Genomic DNA, 14,896 nt, shown 5'->3' with positions numbered 1-14,896 from the left:
GTGATAAGATATGGAATATCCCATTGACACACTGAAATGCCAGTTTAGCTTATTAATTTGAATATTCCTCACCCCCTTAGATCTTGCATTTGCAGACTAACAAAACACAAAGTCCTTCACTTCCAGTGACAAAACACTGGTATAAGTTATTCTCTCATAACAAGTCCCAGGCTGAAACCAAAATACAGCACTATTCCAGCTACTAAAAAGAAACCCCGCTCTGCCCCAGCTAAAAACCAGGACAGTTGGGAGCCTGCCCTTCCATCCATTGCCTTCAGGGTGGAGGGAACGAAGAAGCAGCAAAGCAAAATACATGGTTGTTCCAATATATCCTTTATTTTATGAAGCACTGTGTCAGGTCTCACCTATGTCAAGAGAAATTCGGAAATGTCTTCCATGCCAGCTGTTTTCAGTAGTTCTGGTGAGCGCTGTGCTGCTGTGACTTTCGGAGAGGGAAGGGTTTGTCATCCAGCTGGCATTAGTCCAGCCAATTCTTAGGTTACTTCACATCCATCTCAGTTTAAAATATGCTGAGGAATAAGGTAATTACCCACCAGTAAGTAAAGATTACATTTTGAGGTCTGCTGTTTCATATCTGTCAGACATTACTATTCATTGCTGCTAGATGTGTTTTAGTACCAAGGCAGTCCTTGAGCTGCGGGACCCCAGAGTGATTTACATAGGCATCAGTTATGCAATCTCTTTCTGAGGGCACTGAAGTACAATGAAAAAAAGTATTTGGTTGGAGTTCTGAGCTGCTTCAAAATGCACTACTGAAATGGCTAACAGAACAAACTCCTCTGAGTATTTTTGGTCGTATGAATATTATTGGGATTATATAGATCCAATTCCAGTAGATGGAAGCAAGTTGAAGGTTAATAAATGTAAGTATCGTAGAGTAGTAGGTGCTGATCTAGTGCAGGAAAAATGTTGCGTAGCTTGTCTCACTGACTTATTTTTTGTTTTCCTTGCAATAGAGACCGTGCCGGGTTATATGTGTGTGGTTTGTACGGGTGGGCGTCTGCCTTCCAAACTGACTGTGCTCTAATAGCAGTTATTACTAACGCTGAAACTCTTTGCTTTATCTTACAGTATTTGAAACTGTAAGACTGCTGACACTAACTCTTATTTAGAAGGACAGATTCTTTTTTAGCCATTTGCTAAATGGAAACCTAAAGACTTGCAGATCTGTAGTTTGGGGTGTTAGTTACCTGCATGCTTCTATCAGAAAAGTTGACTGGATGAGCAGAGTTTTTCATAAAACTATGTGTTTTCATCTTGGAACATAAGGCTTACGTTACGACTGATAAACATTCAAAACTTTAGTAAAAGAAGTGTATATTTCTGCTAGCCAGGAACACCAATCTGAAAACATGTTCTGTTACCTTACCTCCTGTGATTTAATGCTACTGAACTGTAAGATAAAGCAATAATATACATTATTGTCAAAATACTTTATTGCCATGGAAGCTGATCTGATGGGTTTAGAAGTTTATTTTCAAAGTATATGATATGAAATAGCATTCACCAAATTCACCCTGTGACAGTTAGTTCCATTCCACACTTGGTTTTGCTCAATGAGATAGTGGTGTCTTTATGGTTACTTAAAGTGGCACGTTTTTTGTTTGTTGTTTTTTTTCCTAATGTAACTGCATTGGTTAGGTTTTGATAAGATAAAATGACAAGCTATATCATGAGCGATTAACTTAGCCACGTATAGTTGGATGGATTGACGAAGATTGAGGGAGAGCAGGTAGGCTTATTTGAGTCACTTGGGCTATAGGCAGCATTTTCCCTTGATTTCTGCCAAGTCTCTACCTGTGGCTGTATCCTCATTTGAGTGACAAAGCTACGGGCTTTACTGGTTGCTATTTAATTTATTACAGACAGCTACGATTGTTCAGATGTGGTTTCAGAGGCTAAAATTGCTTTCCCCAGGGTTATTACAGTGATCTGGTCTGTAAGGAAAACATGATACTCTTTCAAAATATTTTCATGTCTGTCTAATTAACAGTGCAAGAAACTGTCTTTCTAATAGTGAAGATTCAACTGGACAATGCTAGGAGATTTGTGTCCTTGGCTTGTGTTATGAGAGCAAGGATAAGGAAAGGGAGAAAAAACTCTTATTCTGCACTTTTAGAAAAGCTTTTCTGTCACCCTGATGAGCGTAGGGTTTATTGCCTCCAAACTTAGAGCACCATGCCTTAAAGAAGGTGCTGTAAATATCCACATCCTTCCACATATAAAATCTTGCTCCATAATATTGTAGAGCAACATTGGGTGATCCTGGGATCAGGCAGGTTATGGGCAGCTTCTCTTAATTTTCTTAATTTTAAAGTTAAGGCAGATAATTACCTTCAAATTCCACCAGGGAAACCCCAGACTGCTGAGTTAAACTAGCTGTAAGTCCCAGAATGTGGCTGGTTTAGCAAAAAACGGAAATCAGGAATCTAACCTTTCCCCCTTTTTCTCATTAATAACATTGTTCTAACATTTGGGTCGTCTGATACATAATAGAGGTGAAGTTTGTGTTACAACATTTCCCTCCATGGCAATTCATAGGATATCTCTCTTCACACAGCTTCTTGTTTTTGTGAAACTTATAGAAATTGTGCTTCTGAGAGAAGATGCTTCCCCTCTGTTAAATTTAATGTAAATTTGTTGATAGTTTCTTGGAAGGAATTACCACACACACGTGTGCGAGTGCTTATGAGTGATCTCACAAGCCTTATTTCTCTTATTGATTTTTTTCATTTGTTCTCTCCCCCTAAAGAAATAAAGAAGTCTGCCACCTTTCAGATCTTTTTATATTCTAAGGGGATGATTTATGCAATCATACTTCGTGTTTATGTATCTCGTGCTCCTACAATGACTAACTTGAACAAGTTACAAAGGAGTGGAGGCCTCAAAGATATAAAATAGCAGCAATTTCCTACAGCTAGTGACTAGATAGTAGAAGAAGAACATTGTGAGTGAAGACCTTTACTGACAAAAAGGCTGCAGGGTAAGATAATGCTCTGTGGGATACCAAAAGAAATCACCTGTGGGCTCAGATTTGTGAAACAAATCTGCAGGAAACCAGGCTTCTGTATGTCAGCTGCTCAGCTTCCAGGCAAAGAAGAAAGAGAAAGATGCAAGTGTAGGGTTTAAGAAGTACTTTATTTTCCCCTCAGCAGGTTAATGTTAGGACAATTTGAGTTCCCTGGGGCAGCTGTTTGTGCAAGATATTTCTAGGCAGCTTGTCAAAATGGAGTTCTGCTCCCTGATTTGTGTCGTTTAAAGAGCCCACATTGGCTGTACCAATTTCTAAACTAAAAGTATTGGGTTTGGTTTTCTGATAGCTGGGGAAGTGAAACTGCTTCTTCCCCACCCACCCACTCCCTTTTTTTTTCTTCCTATAAAAATAGACATTTTTCCATGTCAGCAGTCTAGGAGGAATGGAGACTGTGTCATCTCTTATTCTTCCTTCTCCAAATACCAGTGGGAGGACAGTGGGTTACAAGTTACAAAGAAAACACCAAGGGAAGTAATTCCACAGTTAGTCAGTTTTTTCCTTGTTTTGAATAAAAGCACTAGTCAAGCAATGAATGTACTTTGTAGGTTTTTTCCTGTCTTTGCACAATATTTACATTATTATACCTTCAAAAGCGACTGTTGGGATTATTGCCTTCATGTGCTTGGAAGTATGTAGTTGAAGTAAGTTCAGCAAGTCTTTGCCCTTTCTGCTGAAGATGAAATATGATGATTTCCCCTCACATAGCCACAAACATTCCAAATTTGCCAAAATGTAGGATACCTGCAGGATAACAATAACTGGTTTAGTTTTCCAGAGGGCTTCTGCTGACTGACTGCAGTGGGATCTGAGCATTTGTTTAGGTGAATTGCTGAATCAGCCCAAATGAATCATACGGTCGTCATAACCTCTGGGATGGGATTATAGCTCCCTAATTAAATTTTGCCTGTTTTTTGTTTGTTTGTTTGTTTGTTTATTTGATATAAAACAGAGACCTGAATCTCTGCCCTTTCTTTCCTCTGTTATGTGGCCTGTCCTTGAAGCCTTGTGAGACCGTGTTTGTCTTATGAAAATTAATCTAAATCCAGCTATAAAGTCATGGTCTTGCTATTAACAGTGTTGTGCAGCTCTCTCTGTTTTGTATAAAATTAATAAAAGGCTTAATTGGTCCATGAACTACTAGGCTATTTAAAAACATATGCACACACACACAAAAGGTGGCTATAAAATTTACCAATATAAAGGGTTTTTATAGATTTTTAAAACATGTTACCCAGGTTTAAAAAAAAAAAAAAATCCTAATTGGAGGACTTTTAAAACAGTCAGGAAGTTTTTGTTTATCTCTCAAGAGTTCAAATGCCCCGTGAGACCTGGAGCAAATTTGATTAGCTTCAGTGAACTCATGAATCATGTTATTATCAGCTGCTTTTAAAAGATGAAACCAAAATAGCTCTGATGATAGGGAATTCTATAAATCCAGATGCTTCATTTCTGTCCCGATGACTTTGAACATTGCAAAACTTTGAGCCCTTCAAAACATCACTGGACCGTGAGCTTGGTATTTTTTGATTTTTTGGTTTTTTAAACAGAAACCCACTAATTTTCCCTTGAGAGCTGGAATTGGCCAGTAGCACCCCATCGCTTTTTCCCAGATTAAGTTTGGGAAGAGTAGGTCAGAATATTGGCCCTCACATGCTAATTTACCATCCTCTTGAATTAAAGCTCAGTAAAACATTTTTTAACAGAGGAGGAATAAAATAAGCTGACCCACCACATTGTTATTTCTCAGTAGCCCAGCCAAAACTCAGCTTTCTGGTAAGACTTTGGCTGGGTCAGATCTAGTTTTAGGTTTAAAAGGAGCTGGAATAATTCCTCCTAATCTCTTTGTGGCTCTGATGACAACACGTTCTGAACTTTTTCACAAAGAAACACCTCATCAAACATATTGGACCTGTTTCAAAGAACACAATGTTTTCTGTCCTTTCAGATGGAAGATTTATTTTATCTTGGTCAATATTTGTCTCTGGAGTCAATGACCCTTCTTTTTCACCTCAGTCTAAGTGAGTAGCGGGTTATGAATTCAGGGCATTTCTTGACTTGTGCCCTGCAGAACACCCAGCCTTTTCAAGGCTTTAACTTGGATGTTCACACTGATCCCAGGAAGGAGCATTTCTGAAAAAGTGACCAAATGTGCTGCTGGGGCAGGAGCAGATTCATCCCATCTAACAGTGAGCCCGTAACGGAGGCAGTAATTTGCGCAGCACCATAGCCTTCATTCCTGAAAGAGCAACTCCCTTTTCTCCCCCAACCACATTATACTTCCAATATCACTGTTCACCCAGATCAGGGATCAGGTCATCTTTTTTTTCTTTTATTAATTAAAAAAAAAAAAAAGTTTTAGTCCAAATCAGGGACAACAGCAGTGGGAGGGTCTTAGGCTGGTTTAAATTCCTGGCTGCATCAAGAGAAGCGTGGCCAGCAGGTCGAGGGAGGTGATTCTGACCTTCTAATCTGCTCTCGTAAGGCCCCACCTGGAGTACTGTGTCCAGTTCTGGAGCCCCCATCACAAGAGAGACCTGGAGCAACTAGAACAAGTGCAGAGGAGGCCACAAGGATGATCCGAGGGCTGGAGCACCTCTCCTATGAGGACAGGCTGAGAGAGTTGGGGCTGTTCAGCCTGGAAAAGAGAAGACTCCGGGGAGATCTCATAGCGACCTTCCAGTACCTGAGGGGGCCTACAAGAAAGCTGGGGAGGGACTTTTCATAAGGGCAGTTAATGACAAAACAAGGGGAAATGGCTTTAAGCTGAAAGAGGGGAGGTTTAGATTAGATATTAGGAAGAAGTTCTTCACTGTGAGGGTGGTCAGACCCTAGAACAGGTTGCCCAAGGAAGTTGTAGATGCCCCCTCCCTGGAAGTGTTTAAGGCCAGGCTGGATGAGGCTTTGAGCAACCTGGTCTAGTGGAAGGTGTCCCTGCTGATGGCAGGGGGGGTGGAACTGGATGGGCTTTAAGGGCCCTTCCAAACCAAACCATTCTATGATTCTATGATTCTAAACCAATTGTGGGCCCATACTTTGGTGCTAGGATCCACTAAGTTGTTCCTTAAATAAACAACTTAGTCCTGATAAAGTGAGCTGCATTTTGAATTATTTTATTATGATTACAGAAGTATTGCAGCTGTCCAGGGGAAGGTTCACATTTTCTTCTGCTGGACTAATGTGCTGTGAGGGTCATAGGCACTTTTCAACAAGCTTTCCTTGGTATTTCTCTTGGTAGAAAATGTTTTCAAGACTTGAATTCCCTCCCTAAAAGCATCATCTTAAAGATCATGCATTGTTGTACTTTTTCACCTAAGAGCAGGATTTGCTGGGTTGGAACTAGATGATCTTTAAGGTCCCTTCCAACCCTAACCATTCTATGATTCTATGATTTGGTGAGGCATTGAGCAGTAATGGCTCAGTCTGAGTACCACATTGCTTACTGCACTGTGACTTTGTAAAAGAAACTGTATCCCCTGCAGAGATGAAACTGTGAAAACCATCCTAAGTGCTTAGTTTCGCCTTTTAACTATATGCACAGTACTAGTCACCATCATGCTTGATAGATTTTTTTTTCCCAACCTCTCCCCCAGCCTTGGCCATGCACTGTTAAAATAAATGTCTAGGAGGCTCTCAAGACTTTTAACAAATTGAAATTCAGATTCCTCTCTCTAAAAGGTTTCATTAAATTGAATTAATTAAATGACACATCTTTCTTAGAGATAATAAATTATATTACTGTGTTTTATATTTTCTATGGTACCAATGACAGAATTACTGTGTTATGTCCACAGATTCTATTGTCATAGCCTTTTGGGTTGGGCTTGCTGCATTTGTGACGTTTCTTTTCCTTATTTTACTGTACATGTCCCACTCTGGATCAACTCCTGTAAGGTAAGTACAACCGGAGATAAAGTAAGTATAGATCAATGTGATAAAATAATCTGCTTGGAACATTCATTCACTGCTTCAAGTGATCCAGCAATTTATAATTGCACACAGAGGTGACACTTTCTATGTTACTTTTTGGTTTGAGGTACTCTCAACCCACAGCTATTCACTGTTTGTATTAATCACCTGGATAAAAATAAATCTATAACTGATGAGGTTTGCAAGTGGCAGGAAGATGGGAGAACAGTAAACCATGAGGATAGGCAGAGCAGTCTGGACTGCTCGGTGTGTTGGCAAACAACAGACATTTTACTTACACCAGCTATCCAGGTTGCATACTATGGAAATAAGAGTGTCTGTTTTACACACAGAATGGGAAAGTATCTCTTGTAAACCACACCTGAGAAGGAAGTAGGAATCGTGGTGGTAAAGCAGGTGAACACAAGCTCCCAAAGCAATTCTGTAAGCCTGGATCAAATTAAAAGAAAACTTATTAGTGAGATCAGGAAGATAATATATGTGCTATTGCTTAGATGATCCCAAGAATGTTGTCCTGTTAGAATACATTCCTTAAAAGGGGTTTTAAAGAAATTGGGAAGAATCGGGAAAAAACTGATTTGAGTTCCAGAAACACATTCTAGAGTGAGAGAAATCAACTCAAATCAATTAGTTTCTCTAAGAGCAGTGGCTCAAAGACGCTCCTTGTGAACTGTCTTCATCTTTGAGAACACTCGTGTCCAATTCAAGAGCCCCATGATAACTATCAAATGGTAAAGTACCGTACTTTTAAAGTGCAATGGCTGGGAGATGATGCTACACAAACTCTGATGTACCACGTATTTTATGTGAGGGTAATGATTCACAATTAGAACAATTTAGAGTAGAATATTAAATGGGTTGTTATTAATTCTTTTTTTTACTTGATGACTGAACATCTGAAAAACAGGCATTTGTATTAATCCAGAAATTACTGTGAGGAGCCAATAGTTTATCACTCTCTGATCTTTTATGCAGAAGGTTAGGCAAGCTTCTTTCTTACCTAAAATAAGTGTATGACTCAGTCTCTAAACACTTTTCAGTTCTTGTGGGTTAAATTAATTCAGTGAAATTATTGATTTATAATTGGCTGAGGATCTGGACAAAGCTTCCTTTTTTTTTCTTTTTCTTTTTCTTTTTTTTCAAATCCTGGCAGGAGTCTGACAATACCTTCCTTCCTGAAAATGGTCCTTATACACTTCTGTTCTTCAGCGTAATAAACCCACAGTAAAACTATAAATACACTTGGAGAGAGTAGTAATCAGTTGGAAGAGTAGTTGTGAAATTACTTGAAAATCCTGCCAATCGTGGATGTGTAGCATTCACAGTACCAGTCATCTTAGAAGTGAGACAACATGGTCAAACTGGGTTTTCTGTTGGAGCAGAATCTCCTGGAACTACCCTCAGGCCATTTCACTAGTGATTAAAGTTTACAGATGTGATTCCATCACTCTGACCTGAGTACCTTAATTTAAATTTCAGTAGAGTACTATTCAGCATTAGGGAGACAGAGCTGGCTCTGAGCTAGTGAGTAGCCCAGTGAAGTATAATAGCAGCTTCAGGCTCAGCGTGTGTGCAGCGTACCTAGCTCTGCAAACAGATCCCAGAGCTCCATGATCGTATCATCCAGACTGTTTCCACAGCTGGGCTTGGCAAAACAGGGAAATATCCTCCAGTGGCAGATAGCTGGAATAGCTAATCTGTTCTAGTAGGGTGTTTCCACCTGAAACCTCCATGACTGAAAAGAGAAGCTGCATAAATACCTTCACTGTTGACAGACATGTCCCCAGTCTCCTGAAAGACTACAGACCCTGTCCTGTGAAGGTAGCTGCAGCGGATGTGCCTGATGGAGACACAGCACCCGCTGACGTGCAGCACCCACATGTTGAATGGGAATGTAGTTCTGTTGCTGCCTGTGATTTTGAACTTTGTCTAAGGACAGGTTTCTGTTTGCAGCTTTCTACATTTGGTTTACTTTGTTTGCTGCTAGTTTTTCTGGCAAACATGTTTTATGCAAACAAGGATGCCTTTGCCCACTGCTCCTCCTAATCTGATCAGGACGCAGAAAATTCAGCTCAGCAGATTAGGCAGAGGTTCAAGATTAGGTCACAAACAAGCAGAGGGAAACGAGTATAATATGGCAGTAAAAAGAAGCACTAACATTCCAATTTATTGGCACCCTAAGGCCTCTGGCATGCTCACAAAAGGTAACAACAACAATAAAAAAGGCAACTTGCCCAAATAAACCACAAAGCAGCAGGCAAGCTAACAATGCAAGAAATGCATAGAAATGGACATAAAATTACAGGGTAACAGAGGCATGTTCCCATTAATTTACTTTTCCTAAAAAGCTGTCAGGAGAAATCTATGAAAAGTATTAATTTTTAAAAATTTTTCAGTTTTGCATCATGTTACTGAATGAAATACTTGGCTTGAAAATATCCATATTTATCCCTAATATGTTCAATTTTGCTCATTGAAAAAGCTGTTGTGAACAAGACAAGTCTAGGAATGCTTTGTGGAGAGCCCAGGAAGCATTAATGGAAAGCAGTATTGGATGAGATTTGCTTAGGCTTTGAAATCATCCTGTCTTATAATTTTTCTAGGCTTGAAACATACTGTAAGAAAGCAATATTAGGACAGAAGAGACTATTCAACACCCCAACACTTGCCCTTTTTGATTGAGTTCCATTTGTTTTTTAACCCCCACTCCAATTACATTTCTCCCAGTTCCAGCAATAAAACGAAGCGGGGTGCCTGAAAGAAGTTCTTCCTGCTAATTTCCACCATCCTCCACTGTTGCCTTCTTTTTATGTGATCCATCCCTTACCCTTGATGTGACAATCATCAAATTTCTGTATTGAAACCTCCTGTCTCTTTTCCCATGATAGTTCTGATACATTCTCCCAACAAACGTACATACACGTCACTGGTCAAGGCTGGAGAACTTTTACCTTCACTGTAGCTGTGCTCATCCATCTCTCTGTCAAGCCCAGGGGCATATAGGGCAGCGTGTACTCTTCCAGCTTGCTCAACCACCTGGTGAAATGAGTGTGCTTTCAAGCCTGGCTGTTCACAAGAGTCTACTTGCTTGCTTCAGTTAACTGTCGAGCAAACCCCCGCCACCACATATCAGCTGTCTTTCTTGTCAGCTGTGCTGTCCCTGAAGGTTACATTTTGGCCTTGTAGAACCTGCAGCGATTACGTTTCTTCCACCACTGTGTACGCCGAGGTCTTATTACTTTGGCAAGGGCATGCCACCTGCCACAGTATACTCTGCTGATTTTTACCTGCACATCTGCACAGAAAAGAAGTCAGTGGCAAAGTGTCTTCTGAAAGGCATATGTAACAACTAGATCTACTTATGCCACAGCATAATCCTTAGACACTGAGAGGTCCTGGATCTGAAGCCATGATCTGATTGCACCACACTCTTCTCTGCAATACAAAGTAATTTGGTGACATCAGATGTGTGAGTTTGGGAGAATGGGGAGGGTTGATGCTTGCAAGAGAGCTGCAGCAAGGAATCCATGTCTCAGTCCCTTTTGTCACCATTATGCTATCCCTACAGAAATACAGAAAAAACGTTTGGGGCATGGGACCAATTCTTTCAAACCTATTAGCGTGCCAAGGCACTTGATTACCACACTGCTGTAATCAAGAGCTGCTATTAACATTAGCTTCAAATATGTTTCTTACCATCCAAAATGATACAGAAAAATAAGCATTAGAGGCTGAGACAGTTCCCAGCCAAGGCTTGAACTTCAGGCAGTGGAAGAAGGGCAGGGAATGTTCCTTCCTGGACCTCTCCAGAGGACATGCCAGTTTCCCCATGCATTTCACTGGAGGCTGTGCATTCCTGACAGCTGTGGCTGAGAACGCTGTGGACATCCAAAATCTTCTGGCTATCACTTTCCTACCAGACAGTGTCATGTAGGGGGAAATAAAAAATTGGGTACCCAGAGAGCTGGAAGCTCTGCATGTCTAATCCCTTGTCCACATTTCTTGCTGTCGCAGTAGCCTCAGAGAGGCTCAATCAAGGGGCTCTGGACTCTGTGGCAGCATGAGCCTTGCTGGCTTCACAGAGATTTCTTGCAATAAGAAACCCAAATCAGTGTTTAGATATTTTTTCCCCTGACTACTACCAACTTTTACCCAACATTTCTGGGGCACATGGTAACACAGTTTGAGGTTAACACTTGCCAGAGATGTGGGAGTTGGCTTGAAAACATTTGTTGTACAGCCAGCTTTCTTCTCAGTCTGCAGGTGAGAGTTTCCTTCATGGACAGACAGATAACCACTGATTTGGTGGACAGACTGTACAATGTCCACATGCTTTTCAATTTTTTGCTCCATCCAGATCAATTGCAACAGCTGCTTCATTCCTGGAACTGGGGAACTAATTTGGATATTTGACAGCTCAGGGAATTTGGTCCCTAGGACAGAAAAAAAAAAAAAATCTATAGCAATTGCCTAGATCTTACATGAAGGCAAATAGTTTTCAGAGGTTTGGGTTTTTTGTAGCTTACCTCCAAGATTGCAATATTCATTAGTGAACAATATAACTACCATATATTACAATAAAAAACCAGTGCCAATTCCTGTACACGAAAGCAGTGAATCTGACTCTCACAAGACCAGTATTTGAGGTCTACATGACTTGTCTGCATAGATTACAGCATCATTCCCTGTGTCAGAGGAAACTGAGACAGCCAAGTCTTTACAGCTGGCTTCCCATGTACAGTGTTCCTGGGGATCTATCCCAATTTCTCCCCAATACACTTTCTAAGTTTAATCTCAAACAGCAGATAATAAATCTTGCTATTCTCAGGCCTCTGGTTTCAAGGGATACAGGTGTCTTTCACACCTCCCTCATTAGGAGAACTTTTTATGCTGATAGGATCAGCTCCCTTTGATGTGAGCAGCTGTCAGAGCCAGGGGAGCAGAGGCTGTAAAAATGGTTAGCTATGAAGTGTCAAAGCCTGTTAGAAGACTTCAGCCGCCAGACCTCAAATTGCAGTGTCTTCACAGGAAAGTGTTCTCACTCCTGCCATCTAAAGAAACATGCTCCATACCTTTTAGCAGGTATCATACCACTGGAGAGAGTCCTGGGATTGGTATCACACTTGGTAGGGTGGTGCTGAGGTCGCTCAGAGATAACTGATCTCCAAGTGAAAACTAAGGGGCTGGGGTTTTGTTTAGCACCAGCCACTGTGTGAATGCATGTGTGAACTCCAAGCCAGGAACTGAGGCTGCTTACCAGTATTGAGTATCCCTCCAGAAATCCCATGCACTGAGGCTCTGCAGTTGAGAGGACACCATTTGCTGGTTGTAAGGTCAGAACATCCCATCTGCTGCCATCTAATACTGACCAGACAGACATTTACAAGTGACAATCAAAGGAGTGAAATAACTCTTGAGCCATGCATTCAAACAGTGTCCTATGAACAACCGTATTATCAAATCCAACGTTGCCTCCTCAGAGGGTGCAGAATGCCCAGTCCAGGCAAATCTGAGGTTACCTCAGCTCACTCTCAAGGGACATAAACCAAACCACAGACAACCTGTGCACTGAAGGAGATTGGAGAGTGGTGCCCACTGAAGGCGGGGATGCAGCCTCCCCAAGTCTCTGCCCAGGTGCTGTTCCTCTGCAGAGGAGAACAAGTCCTTGTATTTATGAAGTTGGTCAGTATTTCTCATTTCTCTGCCTAATTAAATCACAATGCCCTCTCATTGCATCTTGGCCTAATTGATGAACTTCTTCAATAAAATCAGGGCTAAACATGTATTTCAATTTAAAAACATTATAATTGTTCATTAATGAAGAATGACAATAAGTTGTCATTTTAGATAGATGGTTTGATAAATACATGAAATTGTGGAATCACAGTATCACCTACTCCAGACTTTCAAGATCATGTCTGTCCCCGGAAAAGAAATTCATAAATACAAAATATTAACTCTACTTATTTTTTCTGAATGTCTCCATTTTTTCCATGTGCCACAATTCACTGTTTTTCGGGAGAGCAGTTTATAGAACATCTGCAGTTCTCAGTGAATAGTAGCATTGCCAGGTTTTAAAATTAATATATTAAAATTGTTTGACTAGGTCCATCTTACCTGGCTGTCCACTCTGTGCTATAGGACTGTTTGCTCCTCCTTGGATCCCTGTAGCTTTATCTGCAGCTTTCATTCAGAGTGATTTTATATTTACTTCCAGATCACTGATGAAAATGCTGAGCAGGATCGGGCGCCTGTGGGGCCCTGCTAGAAACAGCCACCGTCAGAGATCATTCTCTAGTTACTGTCTGAGGAGCCTAATTCACATAACAACTGTTTAATGGGGCTTATGTATAATTCTTTTTAAAAAAGGCATTATGAATAGTAGGTGAAATACCTTACTGCAGTTTAAATAGCTACATATATGCCGCTACCTTTATCCTCCAAATTGTGCTCCCCTCAAAAAATGACATTGGACATTTTTCACCGTACCCGTCTTTCTCTGAAAGCACACTGTCTGGAATTAGTTTTTCTGTCCTTTGAAATACTTTTTCAGCTGTATCTTAGCTTTAATTCCATTATTTTGCCTGGGACTGAGGTCAGTTGCACTGCTTTGTAGTGACCTGGCTTGAACAGTTCATGCCCTGGGACTACTGGGACACCAGGGCTCTTCCAGCCTCCTCAAACTTCCCTGCTGTTCCAGGGATGGTTAACGATTAACAAGAGCCGGCCAGAGTTCTCCTCAGACAGTCTCCAGGTCTCTGGGACGCAAGTTCTCCAGCTGATTTTAAAATATGGATAGCTAGCTGATGATATTTAGCTGCTTAATGGACTGGAAAGAAAACATCCTGGTTTGGTAAGAGTATTTTTGTCTTGCTTCTGTCAAACAGAGAGAAGAGCGATGTCTCGAAGATGCCTGCATTATAGCAAAGAAAACCCCAAATCTGCCTGCCTGTGGTGGGCCCGTTGCTGAGACTCTTGGGGTTTGTTTTGGTTTTTTGAACTAACATTAAGCAAAATCCCTGTTGTGTTAATCTTGTCAGGCACAGATATTTTAAGTTTTCATTAGCAATTAATCAATATAAATTTGAAGTTATAAAGTTTATATTTCCCTTCCTCCAAAATATTAAAAATAATTATTTTCCTTTTAATCCCATTTACTTTATCTTGGGGTTTTTTCAGATCTTGGTTGTTATGTTTGTCTAGCCACTGAAACACTGGCTTTTCATCAAACACGTCTTCTTTCTCATCTCTGAAGCCATGACTTCGAGACATTAATAAGACTTTTCAAAAGTTTTCCATTTTCATTCTCACTTTTGGGTTCCATTTTTTTTCCCAATGTAATTTTCCTCCCTGCCTTTGAAGCTCTAAGGATACAGTACTAGTTTGGATCTTGTGGTCAGTCATACTGAATGGAACTTACTGCTTCTGGGCTGGGACTCATCTGCTATTTATTTTTAAGCGTGAAGTTTGGGAAATTGCTGGGAAGAGGGCTCAGGGAGGAGGAGGCAGGGTGCACTCTGCAGGTGTCATGTCATCGCCCCCTCCACCCCACCACTAACTTTTCTGGCAGAACCATACATTTTGTGGTGTTATTATTTGTACATTGGAAATTTCCTGCTACCCTAGTCCTACCCACTCCTTTTTAGGTCTGTCTCATTTTCTTGCTCAGATCCCCACCAGCACTTAGAGCTGTGTCTTGCCTTTTCCCAACCCCAGTGTCAGAAAACCTCTCCCAAATATCACACATCCCTCTTGTCCTTTCCCCCAGTGACACCCATTCACAGTCACATGAAGCTCTTGCTGCTCTTCTCTTTCCCAGGAGCAGCCATGACAATTCCTTCACCCTCAGTACAGAGCAAGTCATAGCAAAGTTTCTAGTTTCCTCTTTAAAAATCCACCTAAAGAACCAAGCTG

This window comes from Antrostomus carolinensis, unplaced genomic scaffold (assembly GCF_000700745.2).
Source record: "Antrostomus carolinensis isolate BGI_N321 unplaced genomic scaffold, ASM70074v2 scaffold2168, whole genome shotgun sequence".
In the NCBI taxonomy this organism is placed as follows: domain Eukaryota; kingdom Metazoa; phylum Chordata; class Aves; order Caprimulgiformes; family Caprimulgidae; genus Antrostomus; species Antrostomus carolinensis.
The sequence above is the reverse complement of the archived record's forward strand: the minus strand, read 5'-3'. Positions refer to the sequence as shown.